A 13,870-nucleotide genomic window follows, 5' to 3' on the forward strand; every position below is an offset into this window, starting at 1 on the left:
TTTCATGAAACTGCCCCCGGTGAAGGACAATAACGATTCATCCAAAGAACTGTTAGCGAGACGGCACTAGCATTGGTCTTCTCTCAAACTCTAAATTATGCACTGTGTTCATTTCAAATGACTGACGAAAAAGCATGATGTGAGCGTTTATCGAAAATGCAAATTTTTTATTTTATTTTGTTGATGCTGTTACACACGGCGTTGTTGCAGTGTACTTATATTACCTATCAATGTATTTAATTATTGAAGAGAACCGGATTTGAACGTGTTCAAAGGTACGAGAATTACTCCGAGCTTGTGATGCAAGTCGTCCTCAGACTCCTCACTGACCGCGATTGGGCCATGAACTACGAGCATTCATACACAGGAAAGGGAGGTGGGTGTTATAAAAAAAACTGGGATAAACTGATTTCCTATCATATTCACAATTTAGCAGACACTATGGCAGTGATTATTTTGGCACTTTAATTAAGAGCTATCACCGCTGAAGACCGAGGTTATAAATAATCTGTCTGATATGCCTTCTTGTGATAACTCATGTTGAAACGCCTTTTGCGCAGAAATCTTGCGCGTGGGCTATCTGGGCGTCGCGAGAAGTAGCGATAATTTCCCCTGGGCGATGTGATGGACGCAGGCGCATCGATCAAGGCCAGAAAGGATCGTGTGTCTTTAATTGTTTACATACAACATTTACAAACTCAGTGTAAACGACTAACAAGAGAGCCCCCTCCACCTTTAAAATATTTAAAATGTTTAATACAAAAATGGAAAATAATAAAATATTTATGCCTCCTCCATGCTGCATTCTGTGGTTTGAAATCTCTCTCTCTCCCTCTCTCTCTCACCCCCTTCCTTGCAGCATTCTGTGTTATGGTGCCATATTATAAAAAATATTGTTTATTTTCTGTGGTGAGACAGAATACTTTAAATTGAATTTGGTATTGCTGATTTGAAACAACAGGGTCTCAGGTGGAAGTGAAGAATTTGTATTTGGCCAATTTCAGTGACACAGCAGTGCAAATGTGATTTAACAGTGCTCTTCTGGGCTAGAATGTGGGTGGAAAGGAGTTTTCTGAAGACTGGAATTTATCTATCTATCTATCTGTCTGTCTGTCTGACCACATTCCAGAATGGGACCAAATGTTATCTGTTAAGAGTTGAATTAACACTAGGCATTTTACTGTGTAGGGTTTAGATGATGATGCGTCTGTCTGTCTGTTCTCCTGAAGGCAGAGCTCTGTGCGTCCAGTGTGTACAGTTTAAACAAGCAGACCTAAGACACCCCGTTCTGCCAAAACTCTCCAGCTAGGCTTGTTTGCAGAAAGCTCTCATTTCATGTTGAATCTTTTTCTTTCTGATGAGAAACTTTAGTGTTTTGCTGCATATATCATAAACAGACCTTTGTACCGGAGGCAGTAGTTTAATAAAGGGATTTTTCAAATGCAAATGAATGTTGAATTGGAGTCACCCTGCCACTCGTGCAGGAATGGGTTGCGCAGGGATGCAGGTGACACTCTAGGTCTCCTAGAGAAGCTGAAATTAATCTAATTATAGAATGACATTTTTTTATTATTTTTCTGCCCGTGCTGATTTTAAGACTCACAGCTATGCTACAGCCTGGGGGGTCCGGAACTTTCCACACTTGGAAAACCTCTTAATGACCATGACCCACCCTACAGAGCCTAAAATACGGGTTAACTGACTCCGGTGAAGAAATGTGTGGGTGTAACAGCATGGCAGTGGAGCAGTGTGTTTGTGCGATGCAATTTATGTTTTCCAATTCTCCTTATAAAGCACAAATGGGTGTACCAGAACTCACAAGATTGAGAATGACTTTCACAGGTTATGTTCGTGTCATTTCAGTTTGTAAAGCTGGATTGTTTTATGGGTATTCACTAAAGGAGGTGGGTTTTCTGCTGACGGTGCAGTTAACTGTTCTGGATCCCAGCGACGGTGCTCAGCAGGGATGGAAACCTCGATTTTCACTGCGACCCCTTGTCTGTCTGCATTAGCACAGGGAATTCTAGTCCCACAATTCTGCATTAGCACAGGGAATTCTAGTCCCACAATTCTGCATTAGCACAGGGAATTCCAGTCCCACAGTTCTGCATTAGCACAGGGAATTCTGGTCCCACAGTTCTGCATTAGCACAGGGAATTCTAGTCCCACCGTTCTGCATTAGCACAGGGAATTCTAGTCCCACAGTTCTGCATTAGCACAGGGAATTCTAGTCCCACAGTTCTGCATTAGCACAGGGAATTTTAGTCCCACAGTTCTGCATCAGTAAGGGAATTCTGCAGGACATGGCTTCAGGCATCAATGGAACCTGTGCTGAATTCCACTGCTAGTGTTAGAGCAGCACTGTAACGTGTTTGAAATTATGTGCGGCGTTATTTTTCTCTGAAAGAAAAGGAGGAGGTGAGAGCAGACGGAGTAAGGCGCGATCCGGCTCCTCGCCGAACGGGGCAGGGAAGGGGGTGAGGAGTGGGCTATTCTGTCCTGCCAATGAGCACCAGGGAGGCTGGATTAGGAACAGGGGGCTCGCTGGTGAAATCCAATCAGCCGGAATGTCACTTCAGCGACAGCGTCTTCAAAATTACCCCCGATGTGGCGAGTCGGTCAACCCTTTCATTCTGTTGTCAATACGCCTGACAGACTCACAGCTTTGTGAAGAGATTGAAGCTCCCCTGTGTGCCTGTGTGTGCATGGGTGTGCATGTGTGTGTGTGTGCGTGCGTGTGTGAGAGCGTGTGCCTGTGTGTGCCTGCGTGTGCCTGCGTGTACCTGTGTGTGTGTGTGCATTTAAGATCCTCTCAGGTTTGAGGGCTTTACTCTGATGGTCTCCAGCTTATTCTGTGCTCCAGTGACCTCACCCTGAAGGACACCATTTCAGTCTCTGCTCTTCTGCACTGCTGTAAACCGATAGACTCTTCTTTTGTATTGGGTGGCGAGAGTGTTTACAGTGTTGCTAATGGTCACCGATCGGTTTGGATGTTTTTTTAGTTTGACGTACAACACAAACATCTGGTATATGAATTAGATATTTCTACCCTTAAGAGGCTGAATCCTTCAGACATGAAAAGTGTCTTATTAAGAGCAATTAACAGCTTGTTGTAATTCAGAGATTATAATTATAACACACACAGCACGCCTCAGTGGCACATTTCACATTTTTAAGAAGTTTTTTTTTTCTTTTTTTTTTTCCCCCTCCCTGTTCCTGTACATCATTGCCATGGATGATTTTGTTGAAGGAAAATAGCTGGGATTTCAAGCTCCAGTCCTAGTGTATTTATTTATGTATTTGTTTATTTGTTGGTATGGAATGATCTGCACATTAGCAGAAACCTACTTGTAATAGATTGATATAACATGTGTACAGAACATGCTGGTGTCTGTAGGCTGTGTTGAGGCAGCAGTGTTGAGGCTCCTGGAGAGTCTGTGTTTAACGCACATTAATCTGAGTAATGACCGTCGGCCTCTCTTGCCCTCCAAGGCCGACACACATTTAACCTCCACTCTTTGCTCTGTGAATTAATGCAGAGCTGCTCTTGAATAGATCAGCTCTTTCAGGGCTTTCATACTGGCAAGGGAAGACCTTCAGGAATGAAAAATAAGTTTGTATTCATTTTAGTTTTCGTTTGTTTTAGTTTTAGGTTACATTTTTCAGCCTTGCAATTCACTGTACTGTAATGTTGCTAAAGGAAATTGAATAATAAGTTAATTCTGTGCTTGTGGGGGGAAATGAGTGATTATTCATCTGCTAAACAGCAGCTCTTTCTGTGTAAGTATGATTCATGTGTTTATAGAACCTGCTGTATGTGTTTATAGAGCCTGCTGTATGTGGTATATTCGCTTCATTTCTGGAATTTTTGGGAAATGTGTGAGCGTGGAGACGATGGGAAATATTTTCTGATTCCCAGGATTTATTTAGGGTGCCGGATGCACACGCACTCACACTCACACACACACACACATAAACACACACCACCCCGCTGTTGGCAGGATGGTGTTTTTCTTAAGTGAAGAATGCTTTTCAAAATTGCATCAATGTCTTGCATCAAAATCAATGTTTGGTGCCGAGTCTTCATTCATTAAAACTGGGCATAACAGCCCATAAGGTATTTATAATGCAGTCCTTTGGAGAGTGTGTGATTAGGAGCTGAAGTGAGGAATCAGACACTGCCCAGTGACAGCCTTGCCTTGCCGCTGGTTCACAGTGTAAGGATGGGTTATGATTCAGCGAAGGGTCATTTTCATACATGCACATTACATCATGTTGAAATTAATCACCTACTGTCCACGATACTGCAATTACATAATAATTGTAATTGTCCAAGGGATTCATTCAGAATGGAAGCACAGCTGTGATAATTTTTCCTGAAGATACCTGACCCTATAATTTTCTTGAGGCACTTTGAACCTTATGGGAATTTTGTATTGCTCATTATTTTCCTCAGAGTCTCCAGTCGGAGTTTGTTTTTCCTGAGTGGGGAGTTCCACTCTCTCCAGCACCCTGACTGACAGGGGTTGGAGAAGCAGGATTCAGCCACAGGCCTGATGAGCGTGACAGTGTGAATGCAGAATAAGGATCTTTAGCTCTTATATGATGCTTCACAGCACAGAAAACACGTTTCAGTTCTGCTCTGTGGACAGCTCTCAGGGACAGGGCTTGTAGCTGCCACTCAGATGCAGGAAACACCTCTTCACTTTGTTTTTGCTTTTCTTAACGCCCCACACCCCTTTGATGCCCCCCTGACTGAATAGTGAGCTTTTATATTCTTTCCTGGGTGCCTCCTGCATTAGAATGTTGGAGGGAGGATGATGCAGTCAAAGCACTATGGCCTTTTACCTGTAATAGCTGTCATATGGAGAGAATACCTGTAATGGCTGTTATATGGTGAGTTTGCCTGTAATACCTGTTATATGGTGAGTTTGCCTGTAATACCTGTTATATGGTGAGTTTGCCTGTAATACCTGTTATATGGTGAGTTGGCCTGTAATACCTGTTATATGGTGAGTTGGCCTGTAATACCTGTTATATGGTGAGTTTGCCTGTACTACCTGTCATGGTGAATGTGGCGGGGAGTTCTCTTGCTGCCCAGGTGAGCAGGGAGGGCTGGTGCTATCTCCACCTGCCGGAGTTCACATGGGAAGGGACTATTAAGGTCACACACACACACTGGGGGGAAGATGACTGGTGCCTTCATACACACATTTATATTGTGCATTCCATGATAATATACATTTCTATTTATTTGTATGGTGAGGGAGCTGTTCCGCTCTCAATAGTGAGTAATCCCATTTTATCTCTCCCAGTGCTCGCCTTGATTTAAAACGAAAATGTCATGAAGTCTTAGTTAAAAAGAAAAACAGCTCTGGCTAATCTGCTCTGGTGTGGGGATGTTTGTGACTCTGCCATTTAGAGCAGAACCTGAACTGTGAGCAATGCCCTCTGCTTGGGTTTGGGCGCCCTCAAACACTGCCTGTCTGTCTGCCTGTCTCTCTGCCTCTCTGCCTGCCTGTCTCTCTGCCTGTCTGTTTGCCTCTCTACCTGTCTGTCTCTCTGTCTGTTTGTTTCTCTGTCTGCCTGCCTGTCTGTTTATCTCTCTGCCTGTCTGTTTCTGTCTGTCTGCCTGTCTACCAGCCTGTCTGTCTGCCTGTTTGTCTCTGTCTGTCTGTCTGTCTGTCTGTCTGACTGCCTCTGTCTCTGTCTGCCTGTCTGCCTGTCTGTCTGTCTGTCTGTCTGTCTGACTGCCTCTGTCTCTGTCTGTCTATCTATATGTCTGTCTGTCTGTCGTCCTTCAATTCTATGGAGTTCAGCTAAAGTTACCTTTAATGGCCAGGCTGGTGAGTCCATGAGCCAGCATGTCATCCCCCAAACACGGGAGCTTTTTTGTGTTTATTGATCCATGACCATTCTCCTTCACTGGCATGACCGCTGGTCAAAAAAACATTTCAGCCCCTTCCTCCTGTTTGATGTTGCAGTAGGGAGTGGACTCGTTTTAAAAAATGAGCCATTTTACTATTGCATTTCAAAGCCAATTTCACCTGGCCAAGGTTTCATACCTCGTTTAATCAGAATTCTTTAGGAGGACATGTGATGCACTGGATCTGTGTGGTGTTTTGCTCTGTTTTGCATTACACCATTAATTACATTCCCGACTAAATGAAGAGGTGCTTATGGACTGTGGGAAGATTCAGTGGGGAAGATTAGCTTCCTGAAGCATTTTACTGCAAATGGCTGAGCTTTGTTATTTGTTTGGAACCTTGGAATGTTGAAACGAAACCTTGAAATGAAACTCGGGCCTGCACAAATCACAAATACGTACGCAGTACTAATGCTGGTTGTAAAAAGAAAAAAAAGGAAAAGCATGAAATAAGCAGAAAGGTGGGACGCTTTTTCCTCTGCTCCTCTTTATGTGGCATCTGTGTGTGTGTGTGTGTGTGTGTGTACAGGCCACCCTGGATACCTCCGTGATGAAAGAACTCAGGCCTGTCCAAAAATATAATTTAACAGTCGCCTTTACACTTATTTTGACATATTAGTATTGCTGTAGTGGTACTCAATAAGATAGAAATGTATGGCCTGGTGTGGGGAGGGTGTAACGTGCTGATGCTCTCATCTTTAGGACCAGTTAATCAGCTTCATGTCTCATATCCAGTACTGCCTACATGCTTATGCTCACCATCACACTAGTAAACCAATCAATCAGAGATGTCTCGCAGAGCTGGAACTCTTTTCTTATCTATGTTAATTGCTTTCCTGTGTAAAATTTCACAGGTCTGAAGTGTAACCAGACCTGTGAATTGGTTTGTTTATTCAATAGTTCCTGTAATGGTTGATAGAGACTGACTGCATCAAGAATGTCAGTGTGAAATCTTTTTTGTTTATATTAAATAAAATTATACCATTAAAATCCAGCATTTCTAAAGATGTACATGCTAATAATAATAATATAATAATAATAATAATAATAATTTAAAAAAAATAAAAGCAGTGTTGTAATTATTATTATTGCTATTATTATTCTCAGAAATAAGAATAATTTCTTGCAGGAAGAAGGAAGTTGGGCCGCAGTCTGCTTCCTGTTTTCGGTGTTGGTCCTGTACTGTGTGAATATTAAACAGTCCCCTGATTAGATCATCTTGGCTGTCTGTGCTCTAATCCCTGCTTTGGGACAGTGAAGGACATTGAGCTCTGACCTTTGGCACTCGCTGCGCGCACCAACTTCTCAGAGGTGCTATTGCTGATGTATCCATCCAGTGTGTGTGTGTGTATGTGTGTGTGTCTCTGTGTCTGTCTGTGTGTTTGTGTGTGTGTTGTCCTCTGCTCAGCTCATCCTAATATGTGAGGACCTTCTGAAATACACACACACACACTCACACTCAAACTGAAATACACAGCGGAGGCAGGAGGATAAAGTAGGCGTTGGTGAAAGCCTGACCCCCTCTCCTCTGGACCCGTGCTGTGAGGCGAAGTACAGAGGATCCATTATCCACTCAAAGCCCCCTCACTTACATCAGTGAGAAAGGAAAACAGAGCGTATGCCTGTCTACTTTGAGCACCTTACTGTGAAATAACAAATCTAATTAACTGGACACATCTGCATATTTGTTCCGTATGAAACATGTGCCTTTTGAAATTGCGGTTGAAGTACTCTGGTTTCCTCCCACAATCCAAAGACATGCTACCTGGGGGGGAAGCATTCACTGGGAGTTTCTGTAAAAGAGCATGTGTGCTCAGTCAACTTATCCTGCATAAATAAAGGTTAATGAATTAAGAGGAATAGTCTTTTAATTCATTAGTCTGTAATAGTGCTATAAAAATATAGATTTCTACAGGCAGGAGGAGTGATAAGACTCCTTTAAAACTGATCTTCAGAGCTGTGTGATAGTAACTTGTTTGTGTGTGTGTGTGTGTGTGTATGTGTGTGTCTCTTTTATAAGGCTGTTCTCATAGTTGGATTTCCAGCACATGCTCAAGAGCATAAACAGAACACACTCCTTTTCCAGGGTAAAAGTCTCATACTTTCATTTTCTTCCTGAAAACGAAGGTTTCTCCCCAGAGTCTTAAGAACATGTGATAGTTCAGCATTTTAGGAATCACCATGCTGCCTGTGGAATGATATTGTGTGCAGGTTTGAATATGAATGTTATTGCCTACCGTACACTAGCACTACACCAGTGGATCGATGGGCAACTCATTATACGTCCAATCCCCCTGGTCTTTGATTGAACTTTGAGATATAGATAATTGAATATTTACATATTTATTTAAATTCAATAAATTTGATGTGGACATTAGGTTCTTGAGGCAAATTTGTTGTTTTTGTAAAACAAGGGTTTTTCTTTTTGGTAGTAAGATCTACTCTTGTGTTTTGTAGGTTGGAAGAAATGGTGTTTTGTCAGAATTAATACATCCCTTGCAGCCTTTGGTCTGGTGCGAACTGAATAGCTTATCAAAGCCTGTATTAATATCAGTAATAATTGAACAAGATAAAAGCCAGAAAATGAACTGGCAGGAGCAGGCGTGGAGGTGAGGGACTGCTGCGTGTTTGGAGAGCAGATCAGAGCCGAAATGGAGTCTTCCAGACACCTTCTTCAGAGCAGTGTTCCTAAAGAGCTTATTTAAAGGTCACTGCTTTCTGGTTAGTGGAGAAGACACTTTTTTATGAATCTTTCATTATGAAATATGCTTGGTAACCCAGCATACGCACAGAAAAAAGAAAAGCAGAACAAAGGAGGAATAAAAATGCAATAAATACCTCTGGCCACCTGGCATATTTTCTCAGGCCCAGCTTAATCGGCGCCCCGTGCTTCCCTATTAAAAAGCGGGTCTGAATGTGCGCTAGTTTATAGGGCTTTGCTGGAGGACTCTGTGCTTTGCTTGGCTCATTGGTACTCCCACCTCTCTGCATGCTCAAGCTAAGGGGCCCAGGTGCCCTCCGCTGTGTGGAGATGCGCACAGTGCAGACTGTCTGATGCCAGCCTGTGTGACGTCAGTCACAGTACATAGCCACAGTCTGGCATACTGTGTGTTTGTGTGTGTGTGTGTGTGCACGCACGCATGTGTGTGTGTGTGTGTGTGTGTGTGTGTGTGTGTGTCTGTTTGTGTATGCTGTGTGTGCGTACTGTGTGTTTATGTGCGTACGTGTGTGTTTGCGTGTGTGTGTGCATGCATGCTGTGTTTTTGTGAATGTGTGTGTGTGTGTATGCTGTATTTGTGTACTATGTGTTTATGTGCGTGTGTGTGTGTGTGTGTGAGCGAGAGTATGAATTGTGTGTGTGTGTGTGTGTGTGTGTGTGTGTGTGTGTGTGCCTATGAATGTGAATGTGTGTGTGTTTGGAAGGGATGTCTAACCATCTGCTTACAAAGTATTGCTCAGAATGTGAGAGATCTGCACATCAATAAACACGTTAGTGTTTAGTCCGCAGTCAATACTTGCAGACAGTCCCAAATCTCCTGTCATCACTGCTTACAAATTAAAATTCTGAACTTTTCACCTCTTGATCTCTGAGTGACCTGAGGATTACTGGAACTTCTCAACTCAGGTCTGAGTCAAACGCCTTACCAGCAAAAAGATTGCGATGGATGTTGAGTTGACATAGAAAAATACAATAAAATATGAGCACTTTTTGTGATGGCATGTTCATATTGCTTCTGTGACTGTCTGTTATTAAACTAAAGTGTTAGAATTACATTTTGATTTTGATATGATAATTGGATATCATCATTGTTGCATAGACTAAAATGATGATATTCACATTAACTTTCATATTCATATTAACTTTATTGGTTGGATTGCATGTAAGTGAATTGAATGTGGATGAATATGTGTGCAGTAGTCCTGGGTTACAGAATACTCCACTCCTCGCTCTCATGAGAATACAGTAGTTTGTTTTCCACAGCGCTGTTTTATGAAATATTTATAATCTCTCCCAAAAATATCTGAATCTCTAAACAAACATTTTGTGTTCCTCACTAGTGTGATGCTTGAATTTTTGGTTTTACTGCACAGATCTTTTGTGATGGGGGTTAGATTGTGTCCTTCTGTTCTTAGGAATAATGGCGCCTTTTCTAAGGTCAGGTAATAGCAGGATGGAGGCTGTTAGTGGGGATCTGGGGCCCGGTGCTTATCAGTGCAGTTTACAGCCATTTACCACAGACTGCTAGTAAAAGAAAAACAGGTGCATAAAGCTACGCTTGTAACCTTGGAGGGTTTTTCAGCTCGTCGGAGATGAAAGCAGGTGCTTAGCCGAAGCGGTGCTTGGCAGCGTGGGGGGGGGGGGGGGGGAAGACACTGCGTCGAGAAGTACGAGATCGCCTCTTCGGCCACAAGCAAACAAATAAGTTTACACAACAGAGAGAGAGAGCCGCAAGAACGCCGAAACGAACGAGGGATTGATCAGGCTTTCTCCTTCAACTCCCTCATTGCTGAATGCTTCCCTCTGTAAACACACCTGCGTGGAAACGTTAAGGGCTTAGATCTTCAGCTGCTGAGCAGCGAGAGCTTGTGAACGTGCCGGTGGATTTGCTGGTTGGCTGCTTGATTGATTCGCTGATTGGTTGTTTGGTTGATTGAGTAACTCAGGTGGTGTATTCATTGGTTGGCTGGTTGATTGATTTGCTCAGGTGGTGCTGGGGTCTTCTTCAGCTTCAGCGTTGAGGAGATGTCGGTGTTAAATGTGTGTTTGTTTTGTAATGGAAAACCAGTCGCTGACCTCCATCCTCTGTCTGTCCTGAGCTGCCTCCTTTAGGAATGTGCTGTGGCAGAATGAATGCTCTGCAACACTTACAGCGGTAAGCAGGGAACACATTCATAGTCACTCGTGAGGCTATGTGGATGCCAACAGGGTGATACTGCCCGAAAATATACTGGGGTCGTGTGTGTGTGTGTGTGTGTGTGTGTTTGTGTTTGTGTGTGCATATGCATGTGTGTGTGTGTGTGTGTGTGTGTACATATGCCTGTGTGTGTGTGTGTGTGTATGCATATGCATGTGTGTGTGTGTGCGTATGCGTGTGTGTGTGTGTGTGTGTGTGTGTGTGTGTGCATATGCCTGTGTGTGTGTGTGCGTGTGTGTGTGTGCATATGCGTGTGTGTGTGTGTGTGTGTGTGTGTGTGTGTGTATTTTGCGTGCAGCAGCAGCAGTAGTGTGCTGTAATTGTATTAGCATGCCTCCTTTGATAACTCCCCACATGCATCAGAGCCTCTGTCAATGCTTATTAATCTGACGCTTCCTGTTCCTGAGCATCCATATTCATGCAGTTCAGAGGATAAAAACCCTCTTCAATGGGGATGTAAGGTTACAGGAAATGTGGAAATTCTTCATCTACAAGAAACAGTCTGAATTTTCGACTCTTCTAGGCCCTACAGTGCTATATGTGTAACATTATAATGCATTTGCGTATTATATTTATGTTGGCACATATGCTAACAGTACAGTGTATTTTGGCATTTCTTGCTGGACCTGAGAGTGTTGCTGCTCTTTCCTGTAGTTGCTGAGTTTAAGTAGCTTTGCCTGTGTTGGATGCTTTAGCCCCTAGAGAAGTGAAGATGCTGCATTAATCAGCTGTATGAATGGGCTGCTGTATACAGCCCGGGGGTGGAGCGAGGAGGGGCAGGAGGGGTGTGAGGGAGTCTCTCCAGTAGCGGTTTTACCGCCCCTGATTCCCCTGAGGAGTCTGTCTGAAGCACTTAACCGCCGCGGGACGTCCCGCTGCCCCCACGCGCCTCACAGCTCATTTACACAGCAGTCACCGGTCTGAGTAACCGCCCCCTGAGAGTCACAGACGATCGCTCCCGTTCCGTCACCTGTCAGCCTGCCTCTGTTCTGCTGCCCTGGTCTGTCACCGTGATGCCCTGAGAGGGAGGGGCAGGAGGTTAGCCGGGGGTGCCTTCAGTGTTTAGGGACTGTTTATTTGTGTCTGTGACCTCATCTTGAGGACAGCTGGACAGCCTATTAAAATTCATGTTCTCACCTGCAGCGACACACCCATCAACTGCTTTCTCCAGAGTAATCCTGTCCTTGGACAGAACTGGCTTAACTTGAGTGAATTTATTTATTTATTTATTTGTTTGAAAATATACTTACACATATTTGTGATATTGGAGCCTGCAGTTGAAGCTCTCGGTACAGTGGCTGGAATTCTGGCGAAGCAACCCCTGACTGTGTCCAGGAGTCGTATGGAAAGAGAGGTGATAAAAAAGATAAAAGCTGTTAAAGAAATTGAAGAGGAAGGTGAAGAAGCGTGATGAGGTTACCCTGTCTTTGCGTTTCCCAAACAAACCCCTATGTCCAAACCCCCCAGTCCTCACATTTTTTTCCCTGATATATTTTTCTGTGCAGTTGCATCCCTGTGCAAATGAAAGGTATTCCTCCTCCTTGCTGCTGCGGGAGGTCTCCATGGTGCCTTAACAAAAGCACCCACAGATGCTGCTGCAGGAGCTCTCCATGGTGCTGAACAAAAGCACACACAGATGCTGCTGCAGGAGCTCTCCATGGTTCTGAACAAAAGCACACACAGATGCTGCTGCAGGAGCTCTCCATGGTTCTGAACAAAAGCACACACAGATGCTGCTGCAGGAGCTCTCCATGGTTGTGAAAACACACACACGGATGCTGCTGTAGGAGCTCTCCATGGTGCTGAAAAAACACACATGGATGCTGCTGTAGGAGTTCTCCATGGTGCTGAAAAAACACACATGGATGCTGCTGTAGGAGCTCTCCACGGTGCTGAAAAAACACACATGGATGCTCCTCAGGGAGTTCTCCATTGTGCTGAATAAGAGACACACACACACACACACACACATAGATGTTGCTGCAGGAGCTCTCCCAGATTCTGAATAACAGAATATAAATAATATTTTTCATCAAAATGCACTAACTGCACAGTTCAGCCTTCTTTAAACATTTAAAACCTGTAAACTTTTTAAAACAATAAATGATTGCCCACTGAAATGCGGTTAATACAGCTTTTTTTTTTTTTAGAAGATTTGCTGTCTTCTTTCATCTTTGAAGTGTTTGATTTACTGAGGAAGTATGTGGGTTATTCATTCATGTTTAGGGAATGAAATACCACAGAAGAACTCAGGCAATTTTAGATTTGTAATCAGCCTATTCACTTGTGGGTAAAGTAGAAATTCTCAGCTTTTATTTAAGGGTATTTATATACACTTTGGTTTCACCTTGGAGAATTTACAGCACTTTTTATACATACCCCCATATTTAAGGGAGCCATAATGTTTGGGACATATTAATGCTATGTCATGTATAGTACTTTGTTGCTTATACTTTGCATGCAATGACTGGTTGAAGTCTGAGTCTGTCTGGTTGAAGTCACAAATGCTAAAATGAATACTATTTTGAAATTATAATTTTACTTTTGAGACAACACAACAAGGTATACTTTTAAACAAAGGAATTATTTATTAAGACGAAAACAGTGATACATGTATGAGTGAAATGTAGGGTATTTGTATTAAATGTGTGTGGATGCGCGTGTGCAAATATGGGATGTGAATGTACAACGCAAAACCTGTGAATAAAAGAGGGTGAAGGGAAAAACCCGCGGGCCGTCCAACCGCCAGACCTGGTGCAGGATTACCTGGAACAGAGTGAGAAAGAAAGAGAAAAGCGGCCCAGAAAGCACTGGGGGCTTCCTTATTATAGGGTTTACCCCCAGGTGCTCTCAATTAGAAAGGGGTGCACCGCACACACTGGCCGACTCCTGTAACTACAATAAGAATAAAACAATATTAGAGACAGTCGTCGTTTTTTTTGTGGGACAGATTTGTTATGAATATTTTTTAATTTATCCCCCCTTCGAGAGGAGAATAAAAACAACTTTTATTTACGCCTTTGTGTTG

At 43.2% G+C, this 13,870-nt stretch overlaps 1 protein-coding gene across 1 annotated transcript in view; it reads left to right on the plus strand.

Annotated features, from left to right (window-relative positions):
• Window positions 1-13,870, plus strand: part of LOC118218189 (phosphofurin acidic cluster sorting protein 1-like) — a 129,594-nt gene that overhangs the window by 1,011 nt on the left and 114,713 nt on the right. The window lies entirely within an intron of this gene.

Source organism: Anguilla anguilla, chromosome 18 (assembly GCF_013347855.1).
Source record: "Anguilla anguilla isolate fAngAng1 chromosome 18, fAngAng1.pri, whole genome shotgun sequence".
Classification (NCBI taxonomy): Eukaryota; Metazoa; Chordata; class Actinopteri; order Anguilliformes; family Anguillidae; genus Anguilla; species Anguilla anguilla.